General features: G+C 44.0%; 1 pseudogene; it reads left to right on the forward strand.

Annotated features, from left to right (window-relative positions):
• The first annotated feature begins 15,879 nt into the window (after positions 1–15,879).
• Positions 15,880–15,997, forward strand: LOC126263988 (5S ribosomal RNA; annotated as a pseudogene).
• Positions 15,998–17,312: the final 1,315 nt, after the last annotated feature.

Genomic DNA, 17,312 nt, shown 5'->3' on the forward strand with positions numbered 1-17,312 from the left:
CTCGTCCTTCCTGCGCACCATTCACGACTGCAACAGGAAGTGAGGGAGAAAGTGACAGTGACAGATGAAGCACCTTTCCCAGCTCACCGTAAGATGACCAGCGGAATACTGATGTAGATGTAGTTGCATAAAACGCGTATTACGCGTTGTACTTACGGTGAACACCTCTGCAAAAGCGCCCCAACCGTGTATGTTTGGATCTGCGGAGTGGCTCACGTCTCCACATTACACGAGGCATTCCGGATGTGCATGGAATGAAAAGTCGAATGAGAATGTAAAGTCATTTTTCAGTCATACTAAAACTTTCCGAGCGGTCGATACCTATTTATTAATTACTGTTCTTCTAAGTAGCCGTCACGAAATTGTGCTATTTATATATTGAATCATGGGCTCACCTTTCCTTTTTACTTTGTGACTCTTAAGCGCACAAGCATATTTTACCTAAATTTATGTTTATACAGTATTTTTCACATGGAGGACGCAGGTATTTTACAGCTGTTCCGCTGACAGTGACTGTAACCGTTAAGTGAAGGACAAAACAACGACCAAGATGAAAATCAATACGTAGCTGGGAACTACCCTGATTAGGAAGAAGGGATGAGGCTAATGAATGAACTGAGGCCCGAAGATCCGCAAGTGTGTCGTAACTCCGTAAGAGTGAATGTGGCTTGTTTTTGACAAGCTGCAGCCTAAGTGGCAGTACTGTGGGAAGCAAGAATTAAACTATTTGTCATTACGTTCTGCTATCGGACTCTCCAACTAACTATTCCCAGTTTCTCCTTCCTGGAATGTTGAAATAAAGCAAAAGTACAACTAAATTAAACGTGAACTTTCGCCAGTTCTGGTGCTATGTGCACAAATCGAAAATCATGCACATAAAGTTTCATATATATTGATTCAGATATAAACAACTCCCTGGATACCTTATTATGGTACAGTGGGTCATGAGGTAGATTTAGGACGCTCAAGCCTAGTTTGTTGCATTCCATTTCTAAAATACAGAGTAATCAGTACATAGAATGATCTTTGCAACAGCAATAGGAAAACAGAACCCGCCAGAATAAAATGCTGCATTTGTTTAACTACATCATTTATGAAAATTTACCCACTGAGAAATGTGCAAAAGCTTTAAATACGAAAGTCTGATTCACCTCTGACGACACATGTCAACAACGACAGTAAACAATGAGCAATGATAGGTGCGTGTCATTACGCTAGCGCGCATGCACGAATTCACGGAAATTTAGAACTGTTGTCTTGTTTCCGAGCGCCGATAATGCGCCTGCTAATTCTGTTTCCATCCGTTCTCCCGCCAGTTGGAAGTTGTGCTTAGAGATGGGCAAAACTGTTCTTTTCAGAGATCGGATCAGAACTGTTCACTCCCTGAAATGAATTTGCTCTTTTTCATGACTCACCACTCATTCACAACAGAAAATGAATGGAAGGCACATTGCCCTTTAAACTTGGTTTATTCCAGTACTATACCTGTATTTTGATCTTATTTGATCCAATTTTGAAGTAACACAGATAATGAGTAAGAATTTTGTATTGTTTATTGAAATTTCCACGATATGACAAAGTTTTTGATTATTGATTTATTTTGCACTATCGTGGTTTTTTGGGTGATCGGAAAATGTTGTAACTTGAGATTTACATTAACAATATATTTGGCTATAATGTATTAAAATTTCATTAACCTCGTACAAATACATCGCAAGCCATATGTTTTGAAAGTGAACATTTCCTTCCAAAGACGCCTAAAATCGCAAAATCCGTACTACAATAAGAAAAAAATATATAAATTTGACTGTAAGACCAAAGTGCTGCGTATAGCCTTCCGCAGAATAAAACAGGAAAAATTGGTGTATCACTTTTCCTATACGTTTATCGGTTCGCTCGTAATTAAAGTGTAAATTCGAGTGACCATAATAAAAAACCCTATAGTAAGAGGAGCCATCAGGAACCTAATCTGATCAGTTTAAACAAATAAAAATAAAATAAAAACAAATGATGTATACATAACATAATAACGTAATATACATAGCGGTATTACTACGAAGAACAATATCCAGTAGAGACGAACTCCGATGCAGAGGCGCTGAGTCAAGCAGGTCGAGCCGCGAGCTGTATTGCTGCGTGATCTGAGACCGCAGAGACCAGAGTGACACCTGAGTTGCTTTGCTCAACGCTCTGGCTAGAGTCGAGAAGGGTGGGGTGAGCGTTGAGCGGGCGAGTTCCGAGGGTGGGGGGAGCGGTGAACAGCCACCCGCTCGGAGACAAATCGTCCGCTCTCTTGCGAGCAGGTTGTTGCAAGTAGTTCTTATGTTCTCCGCTAGGGGGCTCTCTGTCTTGTTGCTCGCATCAACCGCTCAGAGGGCAGGACGTGCGACTGAAACGATCGCTGACGGAGTTCAGGTGCGCCAGACACTGCACGTGGCAGAGGAAGCACAGGGACGGCACAGCATGTGTGAAACACAAAATCCAATGGGGCACTGCACAATGCAGGCAGCCAAGGCAGAAGCAGGGCAGAGGCCGGCGCTGGCTGTGGTGTGTGGCGTGCGGTGTGCTCTAACCAGCAGAGGCGCCGCTGATATGCTCCGACTCTCTCTCTCTCTCTCTCTCTCTCTCTCTCTCTCTGCTGTGGGAAACGTTTGGAGCTACCGCTTTTTTTTTTCTGAATCACTGATTGTTCACTCCTTTGAAAGATTCAACTCTATGAATTAGTTCAGGAGCGGATCCCCCATCTCTAGTTGTGCTACACCTGTTACGTTAAATTACACACCACTCCTGTCACTGGTAAGGGTGTAAGTGCAAACGCGTTTTCGGTGTTTAAGCCACTTACGTATGGTATAAACTATTAAAAATTACAGGGCTGCCATCGGTCACAGTCTTTCTCTTCACATTAAAGATCAGATCGAGACGGATAATTTTGTAAATCTTCATAATCAAAATTAAAAGAGTTTAAATTAATTCAGTCGAATGCCACCGTCAATGCACAGTATTACTGTTCGTTTTTGGAGCATCACCTGCGACATTTTCTGCGGCGACATTTTCTGTACAACCCACCCATCATTTTGCACGACAATGCGCGGGCGCATACAGCGCAATCTGTGGCTACTCTGTTTGGTCGATGGGACTGGGAAGTACTGTACCATCCACCATCCACCATACTCCCCTTGTGACTTTGACTTGATTCAGAAGATGAAGGAACAACCACTTCGTGGCATTCGCTTCAGAGCTGTTCCAAAGATTTGACAGACAGTGGACCGCCCCATTCGCACCATCAACAGAACAGGGTTGGCCGGCCGCGGTGGTCTAGCGGTTCTGGCGCTGCAGTCCGGAACCGCGGGACTGCTACGGTCGCAGGTTCGAATCCTGCCTCGGGCATGGGTGTGTGTGATGTCCTTAGGTTAGTTAGGTTTAAGTAGTTCTAAGTTCTAGGGGACTTATGACCTAAGATGTTGAGTCCCATAGTGCTCAGAGCCATTTGAACCATTTGAACAGGGTTGGGTTGTTTGGGGGAAGAGACCAAACAGCTCATCGGTCTCATCGGATTAGGGAAGGATGGGGAAGTAAGTCGGCCGTGCCCTTTCAAAGGAGCCATCCCGCCATTTGCCTGGAGCGATTTAGGGAAATCACGGGTAACCAAAATCAGGATGGCCGGACGCGGAATTCAACCGTCGTTCTCCCGAAACAGAACAGACTCTGCTAATGGTATACTACACCTTCCACATCGCTGGCAACTGGTTCTACACAGCGCTGGTGACTACTTTGAAGGACAGTAACAGGTGCAAACCTGTAACTCTTTTGTATCAGTTGTCAATAAATAGTTGCCACTATTTAAGTTCCAACCCTCGAATGAGAAAAGGGAAAGAATACATTTGTGAATGGGTCATTAATTGAGTAACACCTTTGTGGAAACGTTCAAAATCAATAAAGTACGAAGAAGGAGTACATGACTACAAAAGTTAGATTAAATCATGAAGAACACAAACTGATTAACGAAACCAGGACAGATGAAGGTCTTACTGGTTCACGCAACACGTGATCCACACAAACAAAACATGTAACTAAAATCCCTCAAAACAATGAATATAGATGTGCTCAAATAACACTTGAGACGTTGATTAATCAATCTAACAAGGATCAGGCGTTGAAATACAGAAACTAGAGCTGAAAGCTCATTCAACGAGGAACACGAGAAAATAGGTGTAACTAAGCACACGTAGAAACCGGTATATCTAAGCACACATTAACCTGAGGCAGGAAAAGACCAATAAATTGGAATAGGACGAAACGCACGTACATTAAGACACAATTATTCTCACGTTCGTACGAGATAAAGACCGCTCTAACTTGGCCTAATAGTTACACGGTTTAGAACATTCCACACCACAATGTTCCAAAGGAATAGGGCAAACCCGTAATGCTGAATAAATCGAAACACCTAACATTCTGTAAAATTAGTGAAGCAATATGCTTTTATCTGAACACATCCTGGAAACAAGATAAAACGCTACAGTTAGCCTGAAGAACGCACACAGTCACAACGATTTAAAAGTAGCAAGACGGCGCTTAAGAACTACGAACCGAACCCACCAACGGAGAGCAACAGAGTGCCTCTCCAGCAGTACCACCCAGAAAACCATCCAACTAAAATGGAAAGGACGAGAGGAGTCGTTTCCTCTCGCAGCACAACAAACAGACAAGACACGCACCTCTTTGTCCGGGTAATGGACCACTAAGTCGGTTACCTTGTATCGAAGGCAGTCAGAAAGCAGCTAGTTTGCCACATGCCTCGTAAGCCCAAAAAGACACATACAGGAGGGAAACTCTCTCATTCCTTCACACAAAACGAAAGGTAAAGGAGGTAACATGGAAACATAATAATATAGGATGCCATACCATAAATATGGATGCGAATTACAGAGGATAAGTAACTGAATTACATAATATGCAAAACTTCTGATGCTGAACACATGGTGCTCGCATCTATCTACTGATAAGATAACTACTAAATTTATATCAGTGCCACTGCTCAGCCCTTCTGGACGAGTGTGAAGAAGTACACCGCAGGCAGAAAATGAGACGGGAACTAGATAAAATTGGTCAAATGCATTATGAAACGATTTTATAGACAGTTACGGCTGCTCCGTAAGAGCACAAGAGCACGTGGACACCCTTACTTTTGACACCTTGCAGATTTATTGGTTATTTTTCTTTGAACGTTGTTAAATGTAACACAGATACGAGAATCTGAAATACACGGCACTAAATCTACCGCTTTGCTCTCCATTGCTGCTACTATAGAGTGAAGACACATTCAGTTGTACACGTTTTAAGCATCTTTTGCGCATGCGCAACTGGCGTGAAGTAATTGCCTTACGGGCTAAATAAATACGGATTAGATGAACAACGTGCACGATTCATGGCGTACCCTTACCGCTCAAACTACATGCTTACGTCAATGCCACCAGGTGGTAGCAGACTGCAGCAGACTTGTATTCCCGTTTGCTTAGCTAGACGATAGCACTCTCCTCAGATGCGCCAATTCACTCACTATATAGTAAAATTAGATCGGATGTCAGCATATGTGACAATTATACTGTTAAAAAAAGAATTTTGTGGGGTTTTGAATGAGTTATAGTATATTAAGTTTTGTATTTTATCATACAGTACTCTTGGCGTGAGTCAGATTTTCCTAAACTGTAGAGCCACATTGTTCGTATGTATGAAGATCCACAAAAATCTGTCTCACTTGTTTCTCTGATATTCACTTAAATGTGGGATCGACGGCGGTGTGCTTTTGGCTCTTATGGTTTTTAGCGCCTCACCTGTAGTCTAGTCGCCGGCCGCTGTGACCGAGCGGTTCTAGGCGCTTCAGTCCGGAACCGTGCTGCTGCTACGGTAGCAGGTTCGAATCCTGCCTCGAGCATGGATGTGTGTGATGTCCTTAGGTTAGCTAGGTTTAAGTAGTTCTAAGTCTAGGGGACTGAACCTGAGATGCTAAGTCCGATAGTGCTTAGAGCCATTTGAACCATTTTTTGTAGTCTCGTCAAATGACCATGTTGGTATATAGTACAGACTACTTCAATTTAATCATGTTTACAAACGGCAGTTTGTGTTGAGAGTTGGTCGTTTACTGTGCGGTAATTGGCTTTCGTGAACTGTGTTCAGTCTATTTTAAATGCTAACCATGGATGGTCTCCCCGACCGCTGCAAACCGTGGAGCTCTCCCGAACCGCCTTCTGATGACTCCACCCTCCATGTTCAGCGACGAACTGCTGTCGACAGCAGATTCTCCGCAGACTTTGTGCAAGTGTTTGTGAATATTCAGCGCAGTTTCTTTCTCTGCAGTGAGAAATTCCATGACGGCAAGTTGCTTGTAACGTACATCACCTACAGACGCCATTTCGAAACTGTCGCCGGCTGGTGTGGCCGAGCAGGTTCTACGCGCTTCAGTATGGAACCGCGCGACCACTACGGTCGCAGGTTCGAATCCTGCCTCGGGCATGGATGTGTGTGATGTCCTTAGGTTAGTTAGGCTGAATTAGTTCTAAGTTCTAGGGGACTGATTACCTCAGAAGTTAAGTCCCATAGTGCTCAGAGCCATTTGAACCATTCGAAACTGTCCTGGAGCTACGCTATCTACCGGAAGTGACGGAAACTTGGCGCGCTTACTCAGGAGACTTCAAATAACACATACGTAAAGTTTCGCATTCGTGGCATTGTTTTCGGATGAGAACAAAATGCAGTGCATTACTTTCTGGACAGTTCTCATATTGGTGGTGGCTATAGTTGTATAACATTGCTAATAAGCATAATTGTTGTACAGCAGAAGCTATTAATTTCGCACTCTTCAATTTAACTCAGTCTAAAACTTTGTGAATACCCAGTATGTATACTCACGAGCCACCGCTCTCTTTAGAGATGTTTCTTGGGTGATCGTCGCGTAATGCCAGCCTAAGTGGTCTCTGTGGGACTTCTCTGGAAGCGCAAACGACAAGCTGGCTAGTCCTTCTCTACCCGGGGCCAACTTTCTTCGCGGGGTGACTGCTCTGTGCGCCGGACCATCTGTCACTGCTGCGGTGATAGTGGCTGCTGCTGGCCGGCTGTCGCAGCGACGTCAGCTGCCTCGCCTGACAAGTGGCTTTTTCACGATGCTCACATTCACTACTCTGTCGGTCAGTCCATGTTGATAGACGAGTGCACGTAAGCCTTAGGACAGCTGCGTAAACGGAGACATCTCCCTCCATAACGACTTTCGTAAAGAATTTCACTCAGGATGCATCGCGACGCAGTTCTGTTGGTCGGAATATCACCCGACGTGCAGACTGGTATGTACACTACTGGCCATTAAAATTGCTACACCACGAAGATGACCTGCTACATAAGGGAAATTTAACCGACCGGAATAAGATGCTGTGATATGCAAATGATTAGTTTTTCAGAGCATTCACACAAGATTGGCGCCGGTGGCGACATCTACAACGTGCTCACATGAGGAAAGTTTCCAACCGATTTCTCATACACAAACAGCAGTTGAACGGCGTTGCCTGGTGAAACGCTGTAAGGAGGAGAAATGCGTACCATCACGTTTCCGACTTTCATAAAGGTCGGATTGTAGCCTATTGCGATTGCGGTTTATCGTATCGCAACAATGCTGCTCGCGTTGGTCGAGATCCAATGACTGCTACCAGAATATGGAATCGGTGGGTTCAGGAGGGTAATACAGAACGCCGTGCTGAATCCCAACGGCCTCGTATCACTACCAGTCGAGATGAAAGGCATCTTATCCGCATGGCTGTAACGGATCCTGCAGTCACGTCTCGATCCGTGAGTCAACAGATGGGGACGTTTGCAAGACAACAAGCATCTGCACGAACAGTTCGACGACGTTTGCGGCAGCATGGACTATCAGCTCAGAGACCATGACTGCGGTTGCCCTTGAAGCTGCATCACAGCCAGGAGCCCCTGCGATGGTGTACTCAACGACGAACCTGGGTGCACCAATGGCAAAACGTCACGAATCCAGGTTCTGTTTACAGCATCAAGATGGTCGCATCCGTGTTTGGCGACATCACAGTGAACGCACATTGGAAGCGTGTATTCGTCATCGCCATACTGGCGTATCACCCGGCGTGATGGTATGGGGTGCCATTGGTTACACGTCTCGGTCACCTCTTGTTCGCATTGACGGCACTTTGAACAGTTGACGTTACATTTCAGATGCGTTACCACCCGTGGCTCTACCCTTCATTAGATCCAGGCGAAACTCTACATTTGTGCAGGATAATGCACGACCGCATGTTCTAGGTCCTGTACGGACCTTTCTGGATACAGAAAATGTTCGACTGCTGCCCTCGCCAGCACATTCTCCAGATCTCTCACTAATTGAAAACGTCTGGTCAATGGTGGCCGGGCAACTGGCTCGTCGCAATACGCCAGGCACTACTCTTAATGAACTGTGGTATCGTGTTGAACCTTCATGGGCAGCTGTACCTGTACACGCCATCCAAGCTCTGTTTGACTCATGCTGTGTGTTTTATGGCCGAAACAACTCCCATGTGAGGCGTAACAGTAAAGACATCAAATTTCGAATGAAGGAGAGCTTTAGAAATCGCAACTACTAGCCTTCTCGTAATATTCTTTGGATGGGTTATCCTCACTACAAGCAAAATGCAATACTAAATTCGAACTGCAGGTGTTAGGCAGACTCTAACGAGAAAGCTCGGACAGGACTTCTTTTCACACGGTGCCTGCTTGTGGCCTACTGGCCGTGCGATTCTAGGCGCTTCAGTCTGGAACCGCGTGACCGCTACGGTCGCAGGTTCGAATCCTGCCTCGGGCATGGATGTGTGTGATTTCCTTAGGTTAGTTAGGTTTACGTAGTTCTAAGTTCTAGGGGACTGATGACCATAGATGTTAAGTCCCATAGTGCTCAGAGGCATTTGAATCATTTTTTTAGAAATATAAAATTAAAAGCAGATGAAGTCACAAAGATAAGGTTTGTATTAACGGAATGTGAGAAAAACAAATAGATCTTACGTAAACAGACTCATTACTAAACGGAAATGGCGGGCATAAAGTCCAGTAGCTTTCCTTGTCCGTATCTCAGGAAACATTTGTTACTTCAGTTCAGCCGCACTATCCCTTCACAGTTGGTAAGTCATTTTCCTATCAGTATCTACTAGGCGGCCAATATTTGTTTTATATCAGAATGTGAAATATAATTGTCAGTTTTGGATAATGAATGGTTCAATCATGAACATCAATAGCGAAGAGTGTAACACAGAAACGCAGTTATTGCTATAATCTGAACCGAACAGCCCCTAAATTTGATATTACCATACAGAATCTACATGCTCGTACTACAGTGCAAAGACTTTGGACGCGAACAAACCACAGTCGCTTAGCAAAGAGAAATATTCACCAAAATTATTAATCGAATCCCTACTACAGTAATCACCAACAACTGATTTTCTTGTAGTGGAGAGTACAGAAGCGATGTAAAAAAGAGGTAAAAATGAATTTCGTCACTCATTACTGAAGAACTTGGTAAATACGTAGCCTGTTTACCGACATAACAGGCAATAAACTTGCACTATCTGACCAATAGTATTAGGATACCCTATTTAATGCGGAATTGACCGCCAGATGTCACGAGAGACGGACCTATCAGTATAAAAGTAGACAGGGTGTAGAGGAAAGAATAGTCAATCGGTCAGGTTGGAAAAAGTGGCCACTCCTTATTTGTTGTCTTCGTCAGTGCTGCTTCCTACCGAGAAGTGGCCAAACTACGTGTGCTCGGCACTATTAGTGTTGTCAGTGACGTTGACAAAGGAAGCTTGCTCCGTTATCTTTCCGTGAAAACGTTTAGGTTTTACGATTGTTTGATATAAATAACTCTTATTCCCTTAGTTACATCACTTTTATGTACAGGAGTAGGTTTTTGCGATATCACAGTTCACACAATGCCTTTTGGCTTATAAATATAAGTCACTGTCGTTTTCTTCGGTAGTATTGTTTCGCGTGTGAATCCCTGATACTGACTTGGCGTCCGACAGGTAAAACTGGCCACTCTACACGTCGGCAAAGTAACCAAGGCGGACACTTTACCCTACGGATCGCCACTATTGCCCACATTTCACTTTCAAGATGTTTATCCCAGTAAGTATTAGTTAATTCCATATTTTATGCACAGTACAGCAATTGAAATTAAACATTACAAATCCTTTCATACATAATACTAAAATCCGTTATTCCGCTCTTCTGCAAGGGTTTGCAAGAGCTTCAAGATGCGAAGAAAATACATCCGGGAAACAGAGCAGCAAAAATGGGACCCTGTTGCGATCCAAAAACCAGCTTAAGCAGCAAAGAATAATAACATGCCTTTTCAGCAGCAGCAAAACAATTCAGTATTCCACATCATACGCTAAAACGAAGAGTTACATGGAAAAATAGAGCGCAGTTGGCAGTAAATAGGTTATGGAAGGGTGGGGGACTTACGGGCAGTTTTCAGCGAAGAAAAAGAGCAAAGAATCCTTAATTACATTTTTGAAATGGAAAACCAATTGTATGGAATTTGCACCGATTTGCATTCCAGTTGGCAGAACGTAATAAAATACCACTCCGTTTCAACAATGAGTCTGAAATGCAGACAAAGTCTGGGTGATGTGATTTCGTGATATGCATCCTAATATTAGTCTTAGGAAGCCATAATCTACCTCTATGGCTAGAGCACAAGTGTTTAACATAATAAGCCTCCTCGAAGATAAGTTTTCCCTCAGCGTCCGACCACTCAAGAACGTCCCTCTGAGTATCCAACAGGCGGGTTCCACGAAAGCCCAAAGGAACAAAGTGTGAATGAAAGACAAATTTGGAGTAAACAAGGAAAGACTGCCACAATCACTTCAAGCCCTTATAAAAATTTGTTGGCTGAAGCTAACAGAAAGGATGATGAAGAGCTTTTAATGAAAAAAAAGGAAGTTCGAAGAAAAAGAAACAGATAAGGCCAATATTCTAAAATATAAGGCAACAAACACGAAATAAAACTTAGAAGCTAAATGAAACTTTTTCAAGAAAAAATGGAAGAAGAAAATTCCATTGATGAGGAAAGTGACACAGACTGCTTTCACTGCAAGGAAGCATTTTCTAAATCCAAAGTACATGGAGGATGGATAAGATGTGGGAGATGTAACCGCTGGACTCATGAACTGTGCATGACTTAATATTGTTTGTGAGCGGATAAAATTTGTATGAATTAGAATGAAATAGTAACCTATACTCAGTCGTTTATTTCTCTATTTACAGCATTAGGAATAATTAATACTTCTCATTTGTTAATCTTTTTTGTGCCAACAATGTATCGCAGCCAGTTACTTTCTCATTTGTCATACTGTTCTCCTAATAGTAATCAATGGTGAATTAAAAACTATAAGTCTTCCCATTTTCTAAATTAAACGGCGTATTTGGAAATGGTGGCAAAGGACTGGCCACTTTATCCCATTACGTAGGGTAAAGTGGCCACTACGTAAGCATTCGGAAAAACGTTTATATATCCTATAAAATATACTTTTACCTTAGCTACAAATATTTGGTGTAATACCTTACAGTACTTAGATTTGAAATGTATATGCCACAAGCTTCCGTTAAGAGCCATAGTTTCATGAAAACTCAATTTCACTTAGATTGGTCACTTTGCCCCATCCTCCACTGTTGTGTAGTCGGTAGCGAAGCAGTAACAGCAGAGTCTGTCGCTCAGGAGCACACAGTGACTTCGAACGTGGAGTAGTCACTGGATGTCAACTGAGTAAGAAACCATCAACCATTCTAAAACTGCCCCAGTCGATTGTTGGTGATGTGATAGTAAAGTGGAAACCAGAAGGGACTGCAACAGCTAAACCGAGAGCAGGCAGACCTCATATACTGACGGGCAGGGACCGTCCAGCATGGCCGGAAATGGTTGTAAATCGTGTGGTAGCGTTCTCGCTTCCCGCGCCCGGGTTCCGGGTTCGATTCCCGGCGGGGTCAGGGATTTTCTCTGCCTCGTGATGACTGGGTGTTGTGTGATGTCCTTAGGTTAGTTAGGTTTAAGTAGTTCTAAGTTCTAGGGGACTGATGACCATAGATGTTAAGTCCCATAGTGCTCAGAGCCCATTTGAACCATTTTTTATGGTTGTAAAAAGTCGCTTGAAATGAGCAGGATAAACCACTTGTTAGTTTCAAAGTGATAGCAGTAGTCCAGCTTGTACAATCACTGTGTGCAGCGAGTTAAACAGAACATGGTAGAGTGGTCGAGCAGCTTCTCATAACATACACATTTCTGTAGTCAGTGCTAGGTGACACTTTAAGTGGTCCAAAGAGGACAGTGGACGACTGGAAACGAGTGACTTGGAGTGATGAATGAAACTATATCCTGTGGCAGTTCGATGGAAAGGTTTTGGTTTGGCGAATACCTGGAGAACGTTTCCTGTCACCACATGTAGTGCCAACAGTGAAGTACATACGAGGTAGTGTTACAGTAAGGGGATGTTTTCGATCTCAGGGTGTGGTCCCCTTATGAAACCTAAGAGGACGCTAAATCCTGAAGGACACGAACACATTTTACAGAATTGTGTATGGGTACACTAGAGGAAGAATTTGGAGACGATGGTTGTACATATCAGTACGACAATGAAGTATGTCATACAGCAGCATCTGTGTAGCAATCATTTGTGGAGAATAATATTCCTGAAATGGATTGGGCTGCCCACAGTTCCGACTTGAACCCAATGGAACGCTTTTGAGACAAATTAGAACGTCAGCTTCCTTCCATACCCCACCGTCCAACATCACTACCTTCTCCAGTTTCGAAATTTGTGGAAGAACGATTGTCATTCCTCCTCAGACGTACAGACGTGTCCTTACCAGAATCAAGTCGTCATGAAAGTGAAGGGGACTTGCGTGCCTCACCGATACGGATAGCCGTACCGTAGGTGCAACCACACTGGGTAAGTATCTGTTGAGAGGACAGGAAAACGTGCGGTTTCTGAAGAGGGGCAGTAATCTTTTCAGTAGTTGCAGGGGCAACAGTCTCGATGATTGACTGATATGGCCTTATAACATCAACCAAAACGCCCTTGATGTGCTAGTACTACGAACGACTGAAAGCAAGGGGAAACTACAGACGTAATTTTTCCCGAGGGCATTCAGCTCTACTGTACGATTGAATGATAATGGAATCTCCTTGCGTAAAATATTCTGGAGGTAAACTAGTCCACCATTCGTATCTCCGGGCGGGCACTGCTCAGGAGGATGTCGTCGTAGGGAGCAACAAAACTAGCTTCTAAGGGTCGGAGCGCGGAACGTTAGATCCCTTAATTGAGCAGGTAGGTTAGGAAATTTAAAAATGGAAATGGTAGGTTGAAGTTCGGTGGCATGAGGAGCAGGACTTCCGGGCAGGTGAATCGAGGGTTAAGAATACAAAATCAAATATGGGTAATGCAGTAGGTCTAGTAATAAACAACAAACTCGAGTAATGTGTGAAGTAGTGCTGGAGGGTATGGACACCATGAATCCTGCTGGGCTGTCCATAAATCCGTAAGAATAATACTGTGTGGAGATCTCTTCTGAACTGCACGTTGCAGGACATCCCAGATATGCTCAATAATGTTACTGTCTGTGGAGTTCGGTGACCAGTAGAAGTGTTTAAACTCATACGAGCGTTAGTGGAGCCACTCTGTAGCAGTTCTGGACGTGTGAGGTGTCGTATTGTCCAAGTCAGTAGGAATGCACAGTCGACTAGAATGGAAGCAGGTGATCAGAAAGGATGCTTACATACGTGATGCCTATTATAGTCGTATCTAGACGAACAGGAGTCCCATATCACTCCAACTGCACACGCCCCACACCATTACAGAGCCTCCACCAGCTTGAACAGTACCCTGCTGACATGCAGGGTCCATGGATTCGGGATGTCTTCATACCCGTACACGTCCATCCGCTCGATACAATTTGAAACGAGACTCGTCCGATCAGGCAACGTGTTTCCTGTCATCAATAGTCCAATGTCGGTGTTGACGGGCACAGTCGAGGAGTAAAGCTTTGTGTCGTGCCGTCATCAAGGGTAAACGAAAGCTCATGTGGATGATGTTTCGTTGAACGGTTCACACGCTGACTCTTGTTGATGGCCCAGCATTGGAATCTGCAGCAGTTTGTGGAAGGGTTACACTTCTGTCACGTTGATCGATACTCTTCAGTCGTCGTTGGTCCCGTTCTTGCAGGATCTTTTTCCGGCCGCAGCGGTGTCGAAGATTTGATGTTTTACCGAATCCTGATATTCATAGTACACTCGTGAAATGGTCGTACGGGAAAATACCCACTTCATCGTTACCTCGGAGATACTGTGTCCCATTGCTCGTGCACCGCCTGTAACACCACGTTCGAACTCACCCAAATCTTGATAACCTGCCATTGTAGTAGCAGTAACCGATCTAACAACTTCGCCACACATGTGGTGTCTTATACAGGCGTTGCAGACAGTAGCGCCGTATTCTGCCTGTTTACATATCTCTGGCTCTGAGCACTATGGGACTTAACATCTATGGTCATCAGTCCCCTAGATCTTAGAACTAATGAAACCTAACTAACCTAAGGACATCACACAACACCCAGTCATCACGAGGCAGAGAAAATCCCTGACCCCGCCGGGAATCTAACCCGGTAACCCGGGCGCAGGAAGCGAGAACGCTACCGCACGACCACGAGCTGCGGACTTTATATATCTCTGTATTTGAATACGCATCCCCATACCAGTTTCTTTGGCGCTTAAGTGTATAATGGTAAGGCACAAATTTCAGAAGCAGATTTAAAATTCTGAGACATTTCCAGGGAAAAATATGGACTCTGACAGTAATTAATTGTTTACGAACTGTAGATTAAAACGGAAGAAACTGCAAAAAGATAGCACATTAAGGACATGGGACATGTATAAGTTGAGAGAACGAGAGGTGTTTCAGAGAGAGCGTTAAAGAATGATTGGCTAGAACAGGGGAAACGAAGATAGTCGAGGCGAATGAGTAGCTTTGAGAGATGAAATAGTGAAGGCAGCAGAGGATCAAATATGTAGAAGTCCTTGAGTATTGCAGGAGGTATTGAATTTAATTGATAAAAGGAAAAAGTATAAAATACAGCAAAATGAAGTAGATGAAACAAAATACAAATGTCTAAACATGAAATCGACAGGAACTGCAAAATGACTAAGCGGGAACGGCTAGAGGACAAACGTCAGGCTTTAGAAGCATATTTCACTGGGGGAAAGATAGATGCAGCCTACAGAAATATTAAAGAGGCCTTTGCAGAAAAGAGAAGCAACTGTGTAAATATCGAGAGCTCAGATGGGAAACCAGTAGTTAACAAAGAAGTGAAAGTTGATGCCGGAAGAAGTAGAGCCGGCCCGAGTGGCCGTGCGGTTCTAGGCGCTACAGTCTGGAACCGAGCGACCGCTACGGTCGCAGGTTCGAATCCTGCCTCGGGCATGGATGTGTGTGATGTCCTTAGGTTAGTTAGGTTTAATTAGTTCTAAGTTTTAGGCGACTGATGACCTCAGAAGTTAAGTCGCATAGTGCTCAGAGCCATTTGAACCATTTTTTTGAAGGAGTAGGTAGAAGGTCTATACACGGGAGATGAATTGAGCAGTATTGTAGAAAGCGAAGAGGGCATAGATGAAAATGACATAGGAGATATAATACTACGAGAAGAATTTGAGAAAGCACTGAAAGACCTAGGTCGAAAGAAGGCCCCTAGAGTAGACGATATCCCCTCAGAAGTCCTAATAGCGTTGGGAGAGCCAGGCATAACAAAACAGTAAAAATACTCTCGGACTTCAAGAAGAATTTGGGCAACGGCCTTGCCGCAGTGGATACACCGGTTCCCGTGAGATCACCAAAGTTAAGCGCTGTCGGGCGTGGTCGGCACTTGGATGGGTGACCATCCTGGCCGCCATGCGCTGTTGCCATTTTTCGGGGTGCACTTAGCCTCGTGATGTCAATTGAGGAGCTACTCGACCGAATAGTAGCGGCTTCGGTCAAGAATACCATCTTACGACCGGGAGAGCGGTGTGCTGACCCCACGCCGCTCCTATCCGCATCCTCCACCGAGGATGACACGGCGGTCGGATGGTCCCGGCAGGCCACTCGTGGCCTGAAGACGGAATGCTTTTGTGCTTTTTCAAGAAGAATGTAATAATTCCATCTCCAAAGAAATCAGGTGCTGACTGGTGTAAATATTACCGAACCATCATAGTTTCAACATACCAAGTCGAATTGTATACAGAAGAATGGAAAAAGTGGTAGAAGCCGACCTCAGGGAAGATCAGTTGGATGCAGGAACACGCGAGGCAATACTAACACTATTACTTCTAATAGAAGATAGGTTAAGGAAAGGCAAACCTACGTTTCTAGCATTTGTAGAGTAAGAGAACGCTTTCGAAAATTTTGACTGGAATACTCTCTTCGAAATTCTGAAATTAGCAGGGGTAAAACATGCAGAGGGAAACGGTATTTACAACTTGTACGGAAACCAGGAGGCAGTTATAAGAGTCGAGGAGCGTGAAAGAAAAGCAGTGGTTGAGAAAGGAGTGAGACAGGGTTATAACCTATATCCGATGTTATTCAATCTGTACATCGAACAGGCTGTAAAGGAAACCAAAGAAAAATTTGAAGTAGGAATTAATGTTCAGGGCGAAGAAATAAAAACTTTGAGGTTTGCTGACGACAGTGCAATTCTGTCAGAGACAGCAAAGTACATGGAAGAGTAGCCGAACGGAGCTGACATTGTCTTGATAGTACGGTAAGTGATAGAGAGGGTGAGAAAGAGATATGGCTAGAGGAATTTCCTTCGAAAATTTCTCTCCTTCATACCTCCTCTATCTTACTAGAGATGACGTGTCATTGATCTCCTTTATACTAAGACTGCAACACACGCGAGATACCTAGTTGCTTCCACCGCCATGAGTGGAATGAATAAGTTTCGAATAATGTACACCAACCAACAGTCTTCTATAATTGTTGTCCCCTCCGCAGAAAACAGCACGGTAAGTCGTGAATCTGTTACCTTGAGGCTGTGATAAACTGTTAGCGAGGAACTGGTATTACATAAATAGTTAAAATTTGAATTGGGATCTGTAAACTGGATGCCACTTGCTTTTTACTAGCAGAATACTAGAAACTGCACAGTTGGTAGTCCACTTTATGAATCATCAATAATTTCCATTCTCCCCACTTTCACAGAGAACAAACAAAGTAATGAACTGCGGCTCTGCGTAATTACTA

The sequence above is a fragment of the Schistocerca nitens genome, chromosome 6, assembly GCF_023898315.1.
Source record: "Schistocerca nitens isolate TAMUIC-IGC-003100 chromosome 6, iqSchNite1.1, whole genome shotgun sequence".
Taxonomy (NCBI): Eukaryota; Metazoa; Arthropoda; class Insecta; order Orthoptera; family Acrididae; genus Schistocerca; species Schistocerca nitens.